At 38.2% G+C, this 22260-nt stretch overlaps 1 protein-coding gene across 1 annotated transcript in view; it reads right to left on the reverse strand.

Moving 5' to 3' along the window:
* ELAVL2 (ELAV like RNA binding protein 2) overlaps window positions 1–7925 on the reverse strand; it is a 286534-nt gene extending 278609 nt beyond the window's left edge. Inside the window, exon 1 of the mRNA XM_047699246.1 lies at window positions 7889–7925. The gene's annotated coding sequence lies outside the window, so the exon portion shown is untranslated. The remainder of the gene's footprint in view (window positions 1–7888) is intronic.
* Window positions 7926–22260: the final 14335 nt, after the last annotated feature.

A 22260-nucleotide genomic window follows, 5' to 3' on the forward strand; every position in this document is an offset into this window, starting at 1 on the left:
TGAACTGTACTTGCCATTTTTTCCTCCTTCTTAGCTAGATAAAATGGAGATAATTATGAAGTGGATGAGCAGGTTTAATGAAAGCCAGTTTCTTTTGGTATACTCCTGAAGCAGCAATCATCATCTGTTTGGCTTTTGAAGAGCAACAATTATAATCACTTAAACCCCCACGGGGAACAAAAATAGAATTTACATTAGCATATAAAATATACAGCTGGATTGGGCAAGCCTATAAAATTCTGGGGAAATCATTCTAATCTGAATGCTATTCAAACTCACAAGTAAAATGAGTTCAAGAGTATTTTACATGCTTCCTTCCTATAAAATAATACATATAACAATGTTGAGAGGATTTTCCTAAAAATGAACAGAAGGAAATAAAAAATTGTTTCCAGGAGAGAATCCCAGCAAGAATGCATTGTCAAGATATCAGAAAGCAAAATGCATAATGACATTCACATGAAGTACTAATCACTCTGAAGTGAAGATTTTTCAGGCAATTGGGAGTTTAAGAAAGAAAAATAGGGTGGTTTGAGTCGGATCGATGATGAAACTTAATCCTAAGTAAAGAAAATTTCAGATTAATCGTACTTCCCTTCTCCGATGTAAATGTGAAAGCAACATAAAGGAAAGTGAAATCACTTAAGTTGATGCCCTATTGTTATAAAGCAGAACTCTTTTTTCTATTTTAAAACATTTTCATATCATTTCCTCTCAAATAACCTCTTTCTTACACCTCCTCTTCTAATTCTAGCCCAGATCACAGGATATCTCCCTCACCATTTATGTTATTTAATTACTTTTGCTTTTGTGTACCTTTCACGGTTTGCAATATACTTCTTTCTCAACTCCCCCCCCCCCCCCCCCCCCGCCGCCCTCGGCCTTTGGTAGAGCATAGAAGAATAAAAATGGAGCCTGTGCTTTATCCATTATGCTACTAGCAACAAAACACTAACATAATCAATATATTAAAGGCTTGCCTGGCTGTGCACATTTGTCAAAGGCAGTGTATCTAAGAAACTACACTAATGTATCTTAAAAAATTCAGCATCCTACGTAGAAAACTTGCTCTCCCTCATCTTAAGTACATATCGAATATCAAAATGTAAAAGCTAGAAAAATATAGACCATCTTTTTTTTCTTTCTTTCTTTTTTATTCTTAGACTGTATCTTTCTTTATATTATTCGGAGGTCCAGTATTACACTTTTTTAATGAAAAAAAAAAAAAAGTCAGTGTGCAAAACTTCACCTCCACTGAGACGCACTTCCTGAATACCCTCCCTCAAGCAAACTGCAGGCAAATTGGTGATCGTTTCCTCTGCGCTCCGAAAAGCACTTTGTACATAGCTCGGATAGCAATGATCTCACTCCATTATAACCATTTGTTGACATGTCTGTCTCCTACACTGACTGCATTGCTTGATAGCAAAGCCATCTCTCCCAGCGGGGTATTCCCGGCTCCAGCACTGAGCCTAAAACCTAGTAAGCATGCCATGATGTTTGTTGAGTAATATATACCATTAATTTATATTCCAGGATACACCAAAATGTTATGTTGTCTAGGATAAGAACTAAACATATTAAATACCATCTCTGGGGGCGCCTGAGTAGCTTAGTGGGTTAAGCTTCTGCCTTCTGCTCAAGTCATGATCTCAGGGTTCTGGGATCAAGACCCGAATTGGGCTCTCTGCTCAGCAGGGAGCCTGCTTCTCCCAATTCTCTCTGCCTGCTGTTCTGACTACTTGTGATCTCTCTCTCTCTCTCTCTCTCTCTCTCTCTTTGTCAAATAACTAAATAAAATCTTAAATAAATATCATCTCTGCCATAACACCAAATTTAATGGTGATAAATTAAGCACTGAGAAATTAGAAATTCAGAAATGTAGATTTCTAAAGCAATCTTTATTCTCATTATCCTTAACAAAGGAGAGTGGTGATTTTTTACATTTTATTAAATATTTATGTATCCCGTGGTTCATTATTTTTATTGGAAACACTCAAAAAGCTGAGTTCTCGGTTCTAGTGGTAATAACCTCAGATTTCATTAACTGTATTTTTCTATTAAAAAAATCCATTAAAACACTGTCTTCTCAACCTCTGTCAATGTCTGTCAGGTGTGGTGGTATCTAGCTTGTATTATTTTGCCCTTTCCTGTAAACCCTTCATGCTCTGAGAAGCTTTGAAAATCCGTAACATACAACTTTACTTTGAACACAAAATGTAATAATTTCATGTTTAAAAGAATTTAAAAGGATTATTGAGGTGCAAAGCTTGAAGGCTTCCAGAACTTATAAAAGAATTATCTTAAGGTCCTGCCATTCTTTTCCTACTTTAAACATAGTCCACAGCTCCTAATTTTTCAAGTGAAATTACATTTTGTGTGAAGTTAAGGGAAAGCAATAGTGATGATATAGAAGAGAATAGACTCAACAGGTTTATCCTAAAATACTCAAGATTTTTTAGTTAATAATAAATACAGTTAATGTACTTTTCATTAGATAAAATTCAGTTTTATGGTATTATTCCATAAGTTTAAAACTGAAAAACTGCTTTAATAAGTTTTCTCTTTTGCTTCATACTAATGAAACCCTCACTTTTTATACATGTATATATACACTTATTATATATATATATATATATATATATATATATATATACCTGTGTACTTTGATGAATCTGAAGGGCAAGAGAATTGTCTTGATACAGTTCTGTGATTTTAGTACATAGTAATATAATGTAAATTTTCAAATCAAGAATAAAACAAAGTTATACAAATATTTTATTAACTATGATAAAAAACTGAGATTGAATTTTATTTAAAATGAGGTAAGTAACTAGAATTAATTTTCAGAGGGTGAAAATCCAAAAGTCTGTCAAAGCATGGTCTCCAAGGTCAAAGTGAAATCCAGCTGAGTTATATGTGACCAACAGCTAGAATATTGCCAGGTTGAAACACTCAAGCCCCACAGTTCTCTGATTGTAACATCGTTCTTAAAAATCAAAAGTTGCCAGACTTTAAAAAAAAAAAGCTACTGGGACTCTCATAATAATTGGGGCTTAAACATGATAGATTTATGGGGTACCTGGCTAGCTTAGTCAGTAGGGTGTGTTACTCTTGATCTTGGAGTTGTGAGTTTGAGTCCCATGTTAGGTGCAGAGATTACTTAAAAATAAAATCTTTAAAGAAAATAAAAGTAAATATGATAGATCTGGATGATTTCACTTTATAAAAGGCTGACACAAATCAGACCAATCAATTTCTAAAAAGTTCTTCCCTTGATAAGAACATAAATTAAAATGCTCTTTTAACATGTGAGCTCTGTGCATTTTAAAAAAGTAACCCAATTAAAAAAAATGTTTACACTAAACAACTCAGGAGACCATTTATTGCATAACATGCAGACAGAGTTATTCTGAGTACTTTCATTTCTTCTCAGGCGAAAGTGAAAAATCGAGCAGTTTTCTGTCGAATGGAAATGATGTCCTTAAATATTTTTTCATTGGTACTTAAGGGAACTTGAATGGATTCTCATCTCCATTTTTGCAGATTCAAGTTAATAAATAAGCAAACCAGAGCAGATGCAATATCTGTGTCCCAATCTCTCAGGTTCAAGGATTTCATAAATAAAAAAAAAGAGTACAATTAGAGCTTTTTAAAGGGAATCTTTTTCTAATATTTGAAAGTCTATCATCTTGCATATTTAAAAAGGAATCAAATAATGGAATCTCATTTGAAAATTCTATTTTTCTTTTTTTAATTTAATTTTATTTTTTCAGTGTTCCAAGATTCATTGTTTATGCACCACACCCAGTGATCCATGCTATACGTGCCCTCCTTAGTACCCACCACTCTACATCACTTTTTTTTTTCTACATCACTTTCTATATGTCTCTTTAGTTAACTAAATCAGGGCAGTTTAAAAGTTCACAAGATAGTTACAGCAGAAGTTAATTGATTATAGGTATTATCAAGGCAAACTTACTTAAAAAATACCTAAGTATGGGCACCTGGGTGGCTCAGTGGGTTAAAGCCTCTACCTTCGGCTCAGGTCATGATCCCAGGGCTCTGGGATCGAGCCCCGCATCGAGCCTGCTTCCTCCTCTCTCTCTGCCTGCCTCTCTGCCTACTTGTGATCTCTGTCCAATAAATAAATAAAATCTTAAAAAAAAATACCTAAGTATGGCAAAAAATAATTAAATGATTTGCCACTTATCAAATCACGTAACATTTCATTACTTAGACAAATATTATTATATTCAAAGTTTCAAAGTCTTTAAAATGAAAAATTAAAGAGCATTTTAAGTTGGTAAAATTTTAAAAAATCACTCTACTTATTTGATTGTAAATCCTCTTTTAAGGAAAACTAATTTTGCAGTTAGGTTTTCCTTTTAGTAAGTAGGCATTGTTGGTACTTACTTAAAAATACTTTTGTCATTATAATTGATTTAATCTTGCTTTCCTTTTGCTTGTTTTTTGGGTGGGATGGAGAATGCAATAAGTTCTCCATAATTATTGTCCCAAGAGAGAAACAACCAACAAATTAGCCTAATGTGCTTTCACCCAATTTGGGAGTTATGATTAGGAATAATTAAGCTTAGGAAAATAAGCTTTATTTCTTCAAAAACGTTTTATCAAAGAAAGTGCCAAGATTAAGGGTAATCATTCCTACCTTGGGAATTTGTGGAGATCATGTGGGTTTTACGTGGAGGGTCTCTTTAAATTCAGAAAATTATCTCATATTTTCTATTATTTGATTTTCATTTTGTTTGATTTTAGATCAAGTTTCGACAGATCTGATTCAAATGCTCATTAAGCTGACTGACCTTACTCTACTTAGTTGCTAGGCATAATAAAACCTACCTCCTAGTGTGTTTTGAAGATTAACTAAGATAATACATGTAAAGCACTCACATATGAGTGGATTCATGCCTGGATCATGGCAGGTAGACAACAAATGTTAACTATTAACGTTAACTTCTTAGCTGCTTTAGATTGTCTACTTGATAAAAGGTATACATTAAGTTTAATACTAATTAGAAGTAAGAAATGAAGGTTATTTTTGAATTGTTAAAATCATAATACCACTTCAGCAATTCCTCTTTTGCTTGTTTGATTGCAAGCACATTTCATGTCCTAGATAGGGTACAAGAGATAAAATGTTCAATGTAATATTAGATGACCCTAGCTGCCACTGACCTGTACTCCCTACATCTATCCCATCTATTTTGCCCTTTTATATATGATACCTATTTACATAAAATGAGTCAATGTTAAGGGAAGCAATGACTATTTCTATGAGAATATTGCTTAGTTGAAAACACTTAGAATTTTGTTATTATGATTATATGCTTTCTGCTTTTGTAAAATTTATGGAAAATATCAGAACATGGCCACTGTATTTCTAATGAGCTAATGACATCTAATTAGGACATGGAGGAAAGAAATGATTATAGTATTACATTCTGATATAAAGAAATTTCCATATTGAGAAAATTTAGTAAATCTAAAATTGCCAAAGAATTGTGGTATTAAGGAGGGAAAGTGCCAGGAATATATGGCATTAAATAATCTACATTTATAAGATATTAAAATATATGCACCATTACTAATTACCACTTAGACAACTTTAAATTACCCGTTATTTTAAATAATAAGTTTTATGAATGTCTTCAAGTAAAACAGTATTTTCAATGTGTAGATGAAAAGTTATAGTAAAGTTGAGGGCTTAGTTGAGATTATGAGTATTATCAAATAATTCAGGTTAAAGTTGTTTTCCCCCAAGTATCCAAGTGATCTAACTTTGCATATATCCAGGCCATAAATTTACTTGCAAATATCTGTACAGCAGTAGTAGTGGATTCTTACTTTGTTGATATTCCTTACATAAATACAGTTTAAGATGTTCATTAAAAAAAAAAAAAAGGCAAAACCAGGCAGTATCAATATAGATTAAGATTAGTCGCAAAACAGAATAGGTATGACGGTTGAGTATAATGGTCCAAAATAAATTACAGAGTTAAAAATATTGTTAGTTGGTTAGTTGGCTATAGTCCAAGAATATTAGTACCAAAAAAAAAAAAAAAGCAAAATTCCCAATTGAAACTCTTGCTACTACAAATATATAAAATACTATATTCTAATGTAACCCCTTCTAAAAAAAATTTTTTTTCAAAGTTCCACTGACTTGACTCTGCTTGTACCAACAGATGAGTAGTTTAGTAAGCCATTTGGTTTTTAAAGTCTCAAACAGAAAACTTTTTAAAGAAGGTGATCGCAAATGGCAAGACTAACAGCAACAGTGGTGATTTGGGAAGCCAACTGCATAAGCTTTCACTTTCCTTTGATAGTTACTGGTAAATTCCAACAACTTCATGAAGAAGAGACCAAAAATAAATCAGCTGTTAAATTAAGTTATTAAATGATATGCCCAACAAAATTCATGAACTCTGTTGCAGTGTAATCAGCTTAAAAAGTTATTTTCTGTGTTTTTTGTGATTAGAGGAAGTTTGTAATAACTCATAGGTTTAGATTAGAAAAATGCAAGCATATGCAATTATACTGCATACATAATTACCAAAAATAATGATAATTAAGAATGGTTTCAACAAAACATGAATACCATTCCTCTCAGGGGGCATTTTTGTTTCCATTCCGTCCTTCAAATGAGAAAACTCAGATGGCCTTGCCTCACCAGAGAATCTGCAGGTCCATACCAATATAGGGCATCCCAGTCATCTCCATGACAACAGCCCTTGACAAATTAAAAGGTAACCAGATTCACAAACAGAAAAAGCTAAAAGTACTGAGCACTGCTAATGTTTTTTTTATTTGTTTAAGTCAGAGCTGGCCAAACAATTTAGAGTTTTCCAGAGGAAAGGTTGAACCTTTGACCAAACTTGAAATAGTTAAGCATACCACAAACATTAAGTTGCATAGCTATTCTCAGAAAGTGAATGAGATAAAGGGACAAAACTCAGAAATCCTTCTCTGGAACACACCTCCCACTTTTAAACAATAAAAAGGGATCAGGAGAGGAGGTTGGGGAAGGACCCTTAAATAAATCTGTACTCTTTAGTTTAAAAGGAGAGAGGACAAGGAGACGAGAAGGTAGACGTGGGAAGTGGGATGGTAAGCAATTCTTTTCTCCAGCCTCAAACCTCTTTTTAGGATTACAGCTTTCCAAATGTATTATTTTACCATCCATGAGTGTTTAGAATTTCCCTAAGAATAATGGCTTCTAATGTTGCTACCTGAGAAGTGTGAAGATGGAAGAAGGAGGTCTACCAGTACAGGTGAGGGCACAGAGATAGTTGTAGTGATTGAGGAAGACCCCATTGTTCTTTTTCTCCTTAAGGATTTAGATCAGGAAGACCCGGCTACTGTGCTGAGTTCAGGAAGTCAGAGCTGCACGTTCTTTTAGAAACCAGACAATAACCTTGTTCCCTTCGCCTCCCTCCCCTGCCCCTCCACCCTGCAGACTGCCAACTCTCACCCACTTTAAACGCGTCAAGCCCATTACCATCCCAAGAGAGTCAACCGGGCAAATGCAGAACATCTCTACTGACCACAGTTAAAAGAAAAACAAAACTAGAACTACTGTTTTTTGTTCGTTTCACCACCCCTCTTCCCAGCCCGGAGCCCTTTGTGTGTGATGATTCCCCTTCAAACCACCCACAGACCAAATATACGAGAAGAAATGGTAATTTTTGGTTTAAAAGTTCACTTACCACAGCAACCTCATATTGCTTTGTCATGCTTTTTGCACTTAATTTTTCAAAACTGCTTGTGCAGGGCGCAGAACTGGGAAGGCAGGACTAAAGTATCTCTAGTAATCACAACAAAAAGGAGAGAACATTCACCAATCAGAATTACATTTAAATGCACAAACCTCAGAGCAAGACGCACGGTTCACACCACAGGAGGGAGAGGGTGTGGGTGGAAAAAGCCAAGCTAACAAAACAAAAGGTAAAGAGGAGAGTTGAGTGGTTGGAGGGCAAATTGATCTAAGCCATCTTTGGACTGAGGACTGCCTTAAAACCACCACCACCATCACCCACCCACTCGCCCTCGCCCGCCGCGCTCCCAGCACCCCAGCGATTACCCGAGTGACTGCACTTGCCTCCAGCCAGCACAACTGCAGGAGAGGAATGCCCCATCTAAGTTCACTAGCCCTGTCACAGTCTTCTACTGCCTGATGGGTTCGTTCAGGAAAACACTTCCAGAGGCATCCATCCACTTGAGGTCTGGGTTTGGCTGCTGCTGCCGGGCTGCTGCGAGCAGCTGCTAGGATCGTTGCCGTAGCGTTCCTGCCTCATTCGCGCTGCACAATAGTCCCGGCTGGGTGCACCTCATTAAGCCAGCCTGAGAGCCCCAGGAGCAGGGCAAGCCGTGTGACAGCGCAGCCCCTTTGTAATGACTGTGTGATGGATGCAACCGAAGGGTGGGGTCTGGGTGGGTCAAAACTGTTAATGACAGTATGTATCATTCTGTCTGTCCTCCAGGAGAGGGAAGCCCCCTGCCCTCCCCCAGGTCGGTTTCTCTCTCTCTCTCTCTCTCTCTCTCTCTCTCTCTCTCACACACACACACACACACACTCCTTCCAACCCTCCCCCCCATGGCATTTTCTGCAGTCAGCGTTCAAAAAAGTATGAAAACCAGGGGGTCATTTCTAGCTCAGTAGATCATGGACAGCGATTTTATCCAAATACTTAAGGAAACAGAAAATCCTAAAATCGAAAATAGGGGCGCAGGAAAGGCAAGAAGAGCGGGCGGGGTGGGTGCGGGATCGAGCGGGATATTAACTGGCGGATAGTTTGCAACTGTGAGTCAACTCGCACCACCAACTCCACCCGGCTCCGGGAGGCGCGGGACAGCGCTCCCGCGCACACCGCGTTGCTCTGGAGCCCAGGGACTGTCAAGGGGGCGGGCGGCGGGGCGAGGAGGGAAAGAAAAGCAACCCGAGAGGCACCCAGGCTGAGGAGGACGCTGCAGGAGGGGTTCTTGCACTCTGACCACGCGCAGCCTGTGGGGGAGGAATCTGGCACCCAGACCGATAGCCCACCTGGCAGGGAGGGGCTGCCAGGGTGCTGCAATGAATTCCGGGGTCCGATACGCCGGGTCGGGCGAAGGGTTGGGTCCCGGGCTGGTGGGTATCCCTAGGGCCAACGCCCCGCTTCGGGTTCACTGTTCCAGGTCCTCCAGTGCCGGGGAGCACCGCCCCTGCAGGTGCGCAGCGAAGTCACCAACTCCCAGACTCGACCCCCGACCTCTTCCCTCTCGCCCGCCTACAGACCCGACACCTCTTCCTGCCTCACTCGGTTCTCTGCCTCGCCCCAGCTGCCCCCGGCAGGCGGAAAGCACTAAAAATGCCTCTCCTTTTGCACACTTTGTAGAATCCTGGATCTTTGCTTCCCTGACTTCCTCTAGTCCTGTTGAAAACGTCCACGGATACACTTTTATTCCTCTTTCAATTTTGTTAATGGTCAGAAGAATCCAACTCACAAGCACTGTTTTGGTGTTTTTTGTTTTTTTTTCAAGTACCGGGAAGTCTCACAATTTCCCTACGTAATTTCCCTACGTGGACAAATAGACTATTATTTTACAGGTCAACGTTCTATTTCCAACTTACTGCGATGCTGTGTACTCTTGATGTGGCTACAAAGCACCTGTTCCAAACTACCTGAACGATTCCTCCAAAACCGCGTGGGTATTTACTTACGTTGATTAGAGTGTATGGAGCGCCACGTCTCTGACACTACGTAATCAACTCCTCTCTTTTCATCATTGATGCCTTATAGCAGCTAGAAGAAAGCAATAAGCAGAGAGAAAACAGGACATTTATGTCTAATGAAACATCTCTCCCTTTTTATGTCAACTATTTATTAATCACTTAAAATTTGTGTATATAGGTTACGCAGACTGTTCTAGGCTATGGGAATTCCCTAAGAAAAATCTTTATGACCCTCCTCAAAAGGCTTCTGATATCTGGGGAAGGTAAAAGGAGGGGATTGCTTAATTGCTTAATTGCTTCTAATAAGAAACCACCTTTTGTGGATGGGAAGGAAAGATCCTGTCACAAGGCTTTTAGCATAGGAAAAGAAGGGTGTGGTATTGATTTTGTGGGGTTCCCTCAGGTCTTATAAATCTATAATGTCACAGAAAACTTTCTCTTTTTTTAACCAGTTACTTTTTACAACTTTTAACAATTCTATGATTTGAAGGTAGTACCAGACTTATGTTCACATATTTTCCATAACTAAGTAAAGGGGGGAAGATTGGGGAGGAAGGAAGACCAGTTAGAATTAGTGAAAAATCTAAATAAATTGACTTATTAAGTAATATATTGACTGACAGCAATACTGATTTAATAAGGTGTACTTAGAAGAAATCCCTAGAGATATACCTTAATGAGGAAGAATAAGAATTACATATAATTATAACAAAATAATTGTTTCTACATAAATACCTCCTATGAGCATGAAAACTTAAAAAAAAGTTGCATTTACATTATCTTGCTAATACTTTGCATAATGTAATTAGCTAAAAATAGTGAGTGGAAATAGCAAATGGTTTTTGTACTAAGTCATCAATTTGTAAGTATAATAACAAACAATAAAAGTTTATGTTGTTATTAAGCTCTCCAGTCCTCAAGACCTAGATGGGCAAGATACTAAATACTTTCCTCTGAACATATTATCCTGGTTGAAAACTATGACCTTTTTTTAAAGAATAGCTCATTAGCTGGCCGGGTAAGTTCCCACTTTACCCTCATGAACTTTTCAACAGTTTTGAAGGCATTCTGGAAAACATACATTATACTAAATTCATTTTTCTCTGATCACCCTTTCTGTTCCTCCAACCTAGAACGACATCATTAGGAGCAGAGTAACGGAAGGGATGGGAATGCTAACTAATGGAATAAAGGTATTTTCCTTGACACTTTGAAAAGTAGACAAAAGAAATGAACGATAAATTTGGAAACTGGGTCTTTTACTAAATGAAACTTTTAAGATGGGATAAAAACAGCTCCAGTAAGTGTATACGTTAAACGTATTAACCCTGTGAAACATAAGATTGCACCTGGGAGAAGTTAGCACAGTTGGAGATTATTAAGACACATCAATGCACTCAGCATTAATGAGAACTTGAGCCTCGTGTGGAACACAGTTGTAGCAAATTGGCCAGAGTCATATACCTAAATGTAAACTGAAAGTTTCCTAGGAGGGAAGGATATATCAAATCCAAAGAAAAACTGTAGATACTTTTTAAAATCTACCATCCTACAAGATGTTTATTCTACCAAAATTTCCTAGCACATGCCACAATAACCTATTATATAGTACATTCTGAAAAGAGAGTGTTTATTACCCGACAAAGGTAATATGTTCTATTTTCTATGTTCTATTTTCTATTTTTATTAATACTATTATAGGCTTCATTTATTTCAGAGCCAGCTCTATGTAGCAGGAGAAAATAGAGGACAAAACAGTTTCTTTGGCATACATCAAGGAATACATTATAATCAATAAAAGCAAACCAAGTCTGGAAAATATATAAGCCAGGTATTAAATAAGCAATTCACCATCTGTAAATCTCCCACCAGTGGGTGAATTTTGAGAGTCATGCTAAAGGCTTCAGTGACTAATGGGATACAGCGCTTAATCCTAAACGACCTTGACTTTCTCCTTTTAGGAACTTCTCAACAAGCTTTCTGACAGGTAAAAACAAGATCACTGTGTAAGAATCCAGTAATGGATTCTGAAGAGTCTCCTTCACGCTACCTTTTAAGAGGAGGTTCAGTCTTTGGGAAAGCATTGTTGTTGTGGTCTTATGATGTCTTTGCCCATGTTGGAAAGCAGGATTTCTGGAGTCATATCTAAATTGGCTCCAATGCTTCTAAGCTAGGTAAACTGGGCATTCTCTTAACCACACTAGACCACACTTCCTTCTTTAATAAAATTAAAAGAACAAGGACCAACTTCTACTATTGTGGTGATTTAATGATACAAAGTGTGAAAACACACTTCGTAGTAAAATGTAAGCCTTATTGAAACAGATAATGTAACTGGGCTCACTCAACACAAATTCTCAACCTCCTCCCTCCTTGTCTTCAATTTATTTATTTATTTATTTTAAAGATTTTATTTATTTATTTGACAGAGAGCATGAGAGGAGAGAGATCAGCGGGAGAAGCAGACTCCCCGCTGAGCAGGGAGCTGGATGCGGGACTCCATCCCAGGACTCCAGAATCATGACCCGAGCGGAAGGCAGTTGCCCAACCAACTGAGCCACCCAGGCGCCCTCCTTGTCTTCAATTTAGAACCTGGAAATTTGAATATCTGATTTCCCAATTTTCCTTGCAACTAATGCTAGCTGTTTAAAACAGTTCTGGAAAATTTGATGTAATTATATATTTGCTTAAGGGTTGCCTGGAAAAACTTTTGCTTTCTTGATGACAGAAGAATAGACACAGCTGCCACCACCTTTTGCTCATTTGCCCTACTGCTTTCATCTACCTGGATATTGTGTGTTGTCTGGAGGTGAAGCAACCATCTTGAAATTATGAAGCAGAAAGTTGAAGGCCAATCCCTGAAACATGGTGAAGAAAGATTAGGAAAACCCGGTTCCTGATGATGTGCTTGAGTTGTTCAATTAGTCCTGGACTAGCTACTTTTGGACTCTCGTTTTATATGGAAAAAAGCTCTATTTAAGCTGTATGTCACTGAATATTCTATATCTTGAAGTTTCCCCAGCTGATATATTGGCTACTGTTGTGGTTTCCTGCTTATAAATGCCCTCTGCCTTGATTATTATGACCCTGCATGACAGTCATTTTTAATTCTAGGTAAAAGATTTCTGAGACTCCATCTGTAACCAGGTCACTGATACTGGATGGGATAATCTCCTCAAATTATTGAACAAGGAGTGGGTTCGTGAGAATAATTTACTTGAGGAAGTCCCACAGTAATAGTTCTTTTTGAAGAAGCTGCATAATTGTGCTATAATAGGTTGAACTTTAAGTTTATCTAGTCCAAACATCTTTCCTTTTTTGTGATTTTTTTTTTTTTGCTATTGTTTTCAAACAATCATATGGGCGTACTCACCTTGGAATGTATCAATATTGAAATATTTAGAATATTCACCTTGGAATACAATAAACTCTTATTTGTAATTGATGATCCCAATTTGCTGCCATAGCTAAAAAAATTTAAAAGCCTTTTTTTAAGGAATTATGTTCAGAATCTGAATCATAGTTTTAGGGAATTCCTGCAAAGTCAACAATTTTTTTCTCTAAAGATTGGATTTGACTTTGGACAATATCCAAAAAGTTATTCATCATCAAATCTGGTAAATTAAGTATGCAATCACTTACAAACTGAATAATACATATATTTGTCATTGCTGTTTAAAAAGTTAGATGTAGGGGCGCCTGAGTGGCTCAGTGGGTTAAAGCCTCTGCCTTCGGATCCGGTCATGATCCCAAGGACCTGGGATCGAGCCCCACGTCGGGCTCTCTGCTCGGCAGGGAGCCTGCTTCCTCCTCTTTCTCTCTGCCTGCCTCTCTGCCTACTTGTGATCTCTCTCTCTCTCTCTGTCAAATAAATAAATAAAATCTTTAAAAAAAAAAAAGTTAGATGTATACACAAAATAAGCAGACCTAAAACAGGCCTAAAAATGGGTTGTAGCAATGATGACACTGCTTAATTAAACATTTGTCTTCCCAAGGTGACTGCTTTGGAGATCCACACACTTGGTCCCATGTGTTAGCTAAACTTGTCAATCTCATAGCTATGTTCAGTTGCAATTTCTTTGAATAAACCAGATGTTTCCTTTTCACCTTTCCCCTTCCATTCTGTCATAAATTTCTTATTCTGAAATAGGCTCATTGCTCAATTGATTCAAAGCATTTTTTGTAGTACCATTACTTTACTATAGTTGATTTTTTTTTAAAAGATTTTATTTATTTATTTGACAGAGATCACAGGTAGGCAGAGAGGCAGGCAGAGAGAGAGGAGGAAGCAGGCTCCCTGCTGAGCAGAGAGCCCTATGCGGGGCTCGATCCCAGGACCCTGGGATCATGACCTGAGCCGAAGGCAGAGGCTTTAATCCACTGAGCCACCCAGGCGCCCCAGTTGATTTTTTTTTTTAAAGTAGAAGTTGCAAGACAAAATACTGCCACCAATAAGGAGTAAGACTACAAATCCAATAGACTTTCATTTGAGCTCCAACCTTACTATTACTAGTTGTGTGCTTTGAGTGATTATTTTATCACTTAGGCCTATTTTTTATTCTGTAAAATGAAGATAAAAATACTACCTACCTTAGGTCTTGTGAGGATTAAATAGGATAATAAATATGGGTTTTGCGTGTAATGTTTGCCATATAGAGAGTGATTAACAAGCATCACTTAGGATAATACCGTGTTAGACAAAAAGTAAGTCTTTGAAATACTTAAAATGGAAAAAAAAATACTTAAAATGTAAAGAATATCAGGCTGTTTGTGGGAGTTGCTATGAAGAACCACAACTCTACTTTTCAACAGTTTTGAAGAAATTCTGGAAAATATACATTTTACTAAGTTCACTTTTCTCTGATCTCCCTTTCTCCTCCCCCAACCTAGGACTACATGTATTAGGAGAGGAAAAATGTAAGGAATGGGAATGCCAGCTAATGGAATAAAGGTGTTTTCCATGACACTTTGAAAAACAAAAGGAATTAACAATGAATTTATTTTGAGTGAATTATGAGTTAATCACAGATAGTTAACATGGAATAATCTGGATACTTATTGTTCGATGCAGTGGAAAGACATCCGATGTAGTAGAAACAAACCTGTCTTGGCTCTCATCTATGATTCTGTATAAATCTCTTAACCTACCTAAGTCTCATTTTTCTCAATGTAATATAGTTAACGCCTGTCTTTCCAGGGAGATGTTCTCAAAAATTGGTAAGAATCTAGTAATTACTTTTCCCCCGCCGCACTTTTTAAAAAAGATTTTATTTATTTATTTGACACAGATAGAGAGAGAGAGATCACAAGTAGGCAGAGAGGCAGGCAGAGAGAGAGGGGGAAGTAGGCTCCCTGCTGAGCAGAGAGCCCAATGCAGGGTTCCATCCCAGGACCCTGAGATCATGACCTGAGCTGCAGGCAGAGCTTTAACCTGAAGCACCCAGGTGTCCCACTTCTTTACCTCTTGTTAATAAAGAACAGAAAACTAGATGCATTTTCTAGGAAGGATGAATTTCTAGGAAGGCATAATTAAATTGGAGTTGACAAGATTTCCAGAGGTATTTCATTACTCAGAGAAATAAGATGACAGTATAAGGTAGATGACTATTTAGATCATGTATGTTTATGACATATCAAGCCAGGTGATCAAACAAAAATTGGTGTCTGGGTGCAAGTTAGTCAACTCCTCTGTGTCTGTCCTTCAACTACTAAACGAGAAAGTGGAATATGAGTGTACTTTTCAGTCATTCAATTATTTGCTTATAGTTAATTTTAATAAAATATAATTCTCTTGGGTGCCTGGGTGGCTCAATGGGTTAAAGCCTCTGCCTTCGGCTCAGGTCCTGATCTCAGGGTCCTAGGATCGAGCCCCACATGGGGCTCTCTGCTCAGCGGGGAGCCTGCTTCCTCCTCTCTCTCTGCCTGCCTCTCTGCCTACTTGTGATCTCTGTCTACCAAATAAATAAATAAAATCTTTAAATGTATATATATATATATATATATATATATATATATAATTCTCTTATTTGACTAAACAAGACTTTCCTTTCACTGACCTAATTGCATTTGGCATGGAGGAGGACAGAATGTAGAAGGGGTGGAGAGATACAAGGGGAGAGATGAAATAAAATCTTTCAATAGTTTTTTTTTTTTTTTTAAGATTTATTTATTTCAGAGATAGAGAGAGAGCATACATAGATGCAGGCCATGGGGAGAGAGAGAGAGAGAATCCTGAAGCCACTCCCTGCCCAGCAAGGAACCCCATGCAGGGCCTGATGGGGCGTGGGGGGGTGGGGAGGGCTGGATACTGGGACACTGAGATCATGACCTGAAGTGAACCCAAGATTTGGATGCCCAACCGATTCCAGGCGCCCTGGAAATCTTTCAATAATTTTTTACTGACTACAGCTTATTTTGTGTTAGGGTACAATCTCAAAAAGGAAATTAGATATTTCAAAGAAAAGGGAAAAGTCAAAGTCCTCTAAAAGTACTTAGATTTTTAAAAATTTCCTATTTTATGGGAAGAGAAATAAATCATGAATAATGTGCTATGCATAAAATAGTTTATTTAAAAATAAAATTAAACATGTTAAATTTTAGGTTTTCTTTAACATAGAAAAGACTCCACTGTAAACCAATGGTTCTCACAGCAAGATCTGCAGACAGCACCATCACCTGGGAAATTATTGGGCCTTATGCAGACTTACTGACTCAGAAACTCAGGTGAACCTATGAGTTTATGTTTTAACAAGTCTTCCAAAATTCGGTAACCACAGCTATAGGCTTGAACAAAGGATTCTGTACCTTGGCCTCAGGAATCCTTGCACTTTTCCTCTCTCTTGATACCTGGGCACTGCCATGTAAACAGTAGCAAAGTAGCCTATGAAAACATAAGAGATCACATGAAGGAGAGCCCAGGTGTCCCAGTGGAGGCCATCCAGACCAGCGTACAGTCATCAGCAGCTGGACACATAAGAGAGCCTGGCCAAAGTCAGGAGAGCTTCCTCCAGAACCCACAGCTGATGTGTGAGTAATGCCAGCCAAGAGTGGAAGAACTGCCCAGCTGAACCATGGACCCATAAGCAATAATAAACGCTTATTGTTTTAAGCTGCTGAGTTTTTAAGTGCTTTGTTATGCAGCAGTCTGTGAACTGATACATCCTACCAAATGTGTAGAATACATACTTTTCCAGCCCATCCTTGAGAACCTTTACAATGATAACATTTTAATGGGGTTAAGAACTCCTGTTATTTGTGAGGTGATATTTGTAAAGATCCTTTTAAAGATTGCCAAGTAATTTGTGTATACCGTTGCTAATGTGTACACGAGCCCTGTGAAGTGGGTATTGTTATTAATCCCATCTTACAGATGAAGAAATTGAGAATAATACAGATTAAATATTCACTCAGTGTCACCTTGTAAGTGGTGGAGTTGACAGTGGAACTCATGTATTTTCAGCATCAAAGACCCTATCTCTCCACTCTGGTACACTGTAGGAACTGGAAGGACTATAAATACCTTCCAAGCCAAACCTCTTATTTTTGCAGGTTAAAAAAAATACCTAAAGAAAGTGCAATCATTTGGCTAAAGTGATTCACAATACAAACTTTCGATCTTTTGATGCTAAATATTCAGCCCTGATTGCAAAAATGGAGACACTAAGCAACAACCTCAGAGTTGTTCTGACCTGGGCAGAGGCATCATTTTTAAATAAGCCTAACAGGCGATTCTGTAAGTAGGCCGTGCATTGTTTGAGAAAGGCTGAGTCAAATTCGTCATGGAGCCAGGACTCAAATTCTGGTGTGATTCCCAGTAAGGTCAGCTTTAAACTACACCAGTGATTTTTGGGAGAGTAGAGAGAAGGATCCTGCCTGGTGATGCAGAATGGGCAGGAGGTGGTATATAACAGAATCACCTTACAGGCTTTCTCAGACCACCCTGGTCAGACAAGTCCTCTCTCGCTCGCTACAAGTGGGAAAACTTGCTATAGTAAACTACTGTTATTGGCGGGCTTATGTTATCTTCTCCAGCCCCCAGGTGCATGGGGGTTAACAATAACAATAAAAATTGAGAAGTTTCACTGTACTGGGTTACACTGCCTCAATTATTTTATCTGGTTAAATTGACCCTCACGCAATAAAATCTAATGAATAAAGGCTTCAGTGAGAATGGAAACCAGAAGTATTATATTTTGAACACAGTAAGTATATAACGGCAAGCTTGGGTCTTGCTCAGGTAGTTTTATACCATTCCCTAATGGGGGCATGTAACTTCAACCCCACATTCAGGTGACATTAACCTCAGGGTAAGGGCAATACATAGATCTCTGAGGGGCTGAGACAATCTAAGGGTTTTACTACTTTGACAGTAATTTTCTAGTTCAGAAATATGCTTTGTTCTCCATTTTCTTTGTCAACGTGTATTATTAGATCCTTAAACAATTAACCGGCTGTCATGCCCTTTTTACAGGTCTTGTTCATCATCTGTCCTAGGGCTCATGACCTGCCTTTCAACTTCTCCGAAACCACCATCTACCTGCCTGGCTATCTGTCCTTTTATTTGCCATAGGACTGACATGCCAACTGTGCTTGTGTTCTCTCTGCTCTATCCCTCCCTACATTCTTCCCAACACACAGATGGAAACCTGTCCTCAGAATGGCAATGCTAGGTAAAGGAACCTCTTGCCTTGTTTCTACATTCAGACACCCAATGTATTCTTTTCTTTTTCTTTCTTTTCTTTTCTTTTTTTTTTTTAAGTACTGTAGGTTTGTTCGGTCACTGCAGCAGTGTCCCAGGTCTTAGAAATGAACTGCAGGAAAAAGAAGGTGAAATGTGAGTTACTTGCCCGGTCCTAGAAAGGCAGTGTAGTCTAGGCATCCAGAGGTCAGTGAGTTTTTCACTTTTACAGATTTATTATTTTTATTATTGAGAGCATGTGGGGGGAGAGGAAGCAGAGAGGGAAAGAGAGAACCTCAAGCAGACTCCCCACTGAGTGGGGAGGAGTCTGACATGGGGCTCAATCTCTTGACCCTGAGATCATGACCTGAGCTCAAATCAAGAGATGGATGGCTAACAGACTTTTCCATTTTTTTTTAAAAATTTTATGGTTTCTATGGAGCAAAGTTACCCAAAAGGAGCAGTAAGATGCTGATATGGAGCAAGTTGTCCAAAAGAGCTGCTTTATTTGCATAAGGACTGCCCTATATCAATGGACATTCAGAATCATGGTCCAGGAAGAAAAGTTATGTGATGTTTTTACCTTCTATTTACTGTGTTAGGCATGCATTGCTCTTGTAACAAATTATCACTAACTCAGGGCCTTACAACAATGCAAAACTTTGCAGGTCACAAGTCTGAAGTGGGTCTCACTGGGCTAAAATCACCATGTTTGGAGGGCTGTGTTCCTTCTGGAGGCTTTAGAGAAAACCCTGTTTCCTTGGCTGGGGACCCCTTTCCATCTCAAAGTCCACCATGATGAGTGGAGTCTGTCTCACATTATATCACTCTGGCACTGACTCTCCCGTCTCCCTCTTTCCCTTATAAGGACTGTTACGATTACACTGGGTTCACCTGAATAGTTCAGGACCCTCTCCCTATCTTGAGATCATCTGGTTAACAACCTTAAATCCATCTGTAACCTTAATTCCCCTTTGCCATATATTGACAAATCCTGGGGGTTAGGTTATAGATATCGTGGGTGGGGGAGCATTATTCTGACTACCAAAACTACATGGTGAAGAAAAAAGTTTCTCATGGCAAGCAAGCATCTAATGTCATCTATTCTCTAGGATTCATAAAGACAAAATACAAAAAAATTTTGAGGCTCTTTGACCTAAGGGAATTTATGTAATGTACTGAAACTTCTAAGGTGATTAATAAAGCAATTGTTATGCAGTAGGCCGTATGATTGTATCTTTTTGTTTTTTAATTTTTTTTTTTAAAGATTTTAAATTTATTTGACAGAGAGAGACACACACAGCGAGAGAGGGAACACTAGCAGGGGGAGTGGGAGAGGGAGAGGGAGAAGCAGGCTTCCCTCCAAGCAGGGAGCCCGATGTGGGGCTTAATTCCAGGACCCTGGGATCATGACCTGAGCCGAAGGCAGATGCTTAATGACTAAGTCACCCAGGCGCCCCTATTTTTTAATTTTTTAAAAAGATTTATTTATTTGAGAGAGAGAGAGAGAGTGGGGGGTGCACGGAGAGAGAGAGAATCTCAAGCAGACTCCCAAAAAGGGGCTCGATCTCATATCCCTGAGATCATAAAGTGAGCTGAAACCAAGAGTTGAATGCTTAACCTACTGAACCATCCAGGCATCCCTGAATGTACCTTTTAAAAAGTGTATCTGGTTCTATGGTTCATCTTCTGTAAGTATTGTTTTATTTTTATTTATTTATTTGAGGAGAGAGAGAGAGAGAGAGAAAATGAGTGGGGGTAAGGGCAGAGGGAAAAGCAGACTCCCTACTGAGCAAGGAGCCCAACATGGGGATCCAAGGACCCTGGGATCATGACCTGAGCCCAAGGCAGACACTTAATTAATTGAACCACCCAGACACCCCTGTAAATATTGTTTTTAACCTGAAAGCATCACACCTATGTGGATAAGGAAAACATTTGTAAAAGCCAGCCCCCACCAAATAATGGAGATCAATTCAACTGAAATGGGTACAGGTATAAGCAGAAGGAACAGAACAAACAATGGCTTTGTCAAAGTAGAAGCCTTTTTTTTGCATTCTTATTATAATGTAATAATTACCGTCTCAAACCTTCATCATTTCCTTTGGCTCCAACCCTGAATCCCATCTATGCTGTTGATAGATATCACAGCCAAGTCAGTGATTTAAGTGCAAGGACTTATTCTGCATGCTAAATTCTGTTTACAGAATCAAAAGATTTTCAAATGGAAGTGCTTATCTGGAATCTGGAGATGAGATCTATCCAAGTGCACAGAAAATCTTAAGTCTGAGAAGTAACTAAATTACAACACTGTTTTTATTGAGTTCAACATCAGTTTGTTAAAAAAAAATTAAATGTTTCTCTGTTTTTATCTTTCTTGTTCATTTTTAAAAGAAAAATTACTTTATTTATTTGGTAAATACAACACTTGCTCATTATAATGAGTTCAAGTCATGCAGAAAAGTAAAAAGGGATTTAAAAAAAAAATCACCGCAAATCCCTTTTTACCATTATTAACACATAATACTTACTATTTTTTTTTTTTTTTTTTTTTTTTTTTAAGATTTTTTATTTATTTGTCAGAGAGAGAGGGAGAGAGAGCGAGCACAGGCGGACAGAATGGCAGGCAGAGGCAGAGGGAGAAGCAGGCTCCCCGCCAAGCAAGGAGCCCGATGTGGGACTCGATCCCAGGACGCTGAGATCATGACCTGAGCCGAAGGCAGCTGCTTAACCAACTGAGCCACCCAGGCGTCCCAATACTTACTATTTTTGTAAGCAGAATGAATTAGAATGAAGCTGAAATGAATTAGAATGGATTGCTAAACTTCAAATAAATATTGTATCCAGTACAGCGCATGTTCATTCTTAAGAGATTCCTGTAAAGTTAGGAAGTGATTATCAAAAACACTAAAATGTTGAAAAGATAGCCTTAAAACCTGCACATTTCAACTGTAGATGGCATCAACTATTTCCTTACTCTGAAAGATGAAGACCTTAGCTTTTTTACCTTCTCCTACTTCTTGATCTTGTTATTTATATTATTATTATACATTGCCAAGGTTTATATATTTGCACTGTATTCTTAAATGATTTAGGTATATTTTAGATTGTTTCAATGCTCACCCAGGATTTTTTTTTTTTTTTAAGATTTTATTTATTTGACAGAGAGACAGTGAGAGAGGGAACACAAGCAGGGGGAGTAGGAGAGGAAGAAACAGGCTTCCCACTGAGCAGGGAGTCCGATGCGGGACTCAATCCTGGCACCCTGGAATTGTGACCTGGGCCGAAGGCAGACACTTTACCACTGAGCCACCCAGGCACCCATCACCCAGTACCTTTTACTCCTTTCCTCTTTATTTTTTAGTCTGCTTGTAAGTAGCTGGGTTTTATTATCAAGTAATGCGTGTTGTCTGGATTTTCTTTTTTTTGTGGGGGGGTTGTTTTGTTTTCATTTTGGTGAAGGGTGCATGGTGTTCTATTCCTCAGACTTCTTTCGTGTTTGAAAACATCTGTTCTACCTACTGCTGTTGTATACCAAGTGGACCTGTACTTTGTCTATTTTGGATGTTTATATTATTGTTTGATTCTATTTCTTTCCTTCAAAATTTATTATATATTTTCCAGTGGCTTCTATTAGTGAATGTTACTGTGAAATCGTGAGACCAGCATGGATATTTTTCTTTGACAATGATTTGCTTTGCTTTTTGGGGTGTTAAAAGCATCTTATGCTTTAGTGACGAGTTTTCCCAATCAAATTACCTTGGAATATATGTTACTTTTCAATCTGTAGATCGAATTGTTGCTTCATTTCAGATAAGTTTCTTCCTCATTTAAAATACATATATTTGGGCAC

Source organism: Lutra lutra, chromosome 13, assembly GCF_902655055.1.
Source record: "Lutra lutra chromosome 13, mLutLut1.2, whole genome shotgun sequence".
NCBI lineage: Eukaryota > Metazoa > Chordata > Mammalia > Carnivora > Mustelidae > Lutra > Lutra lutra.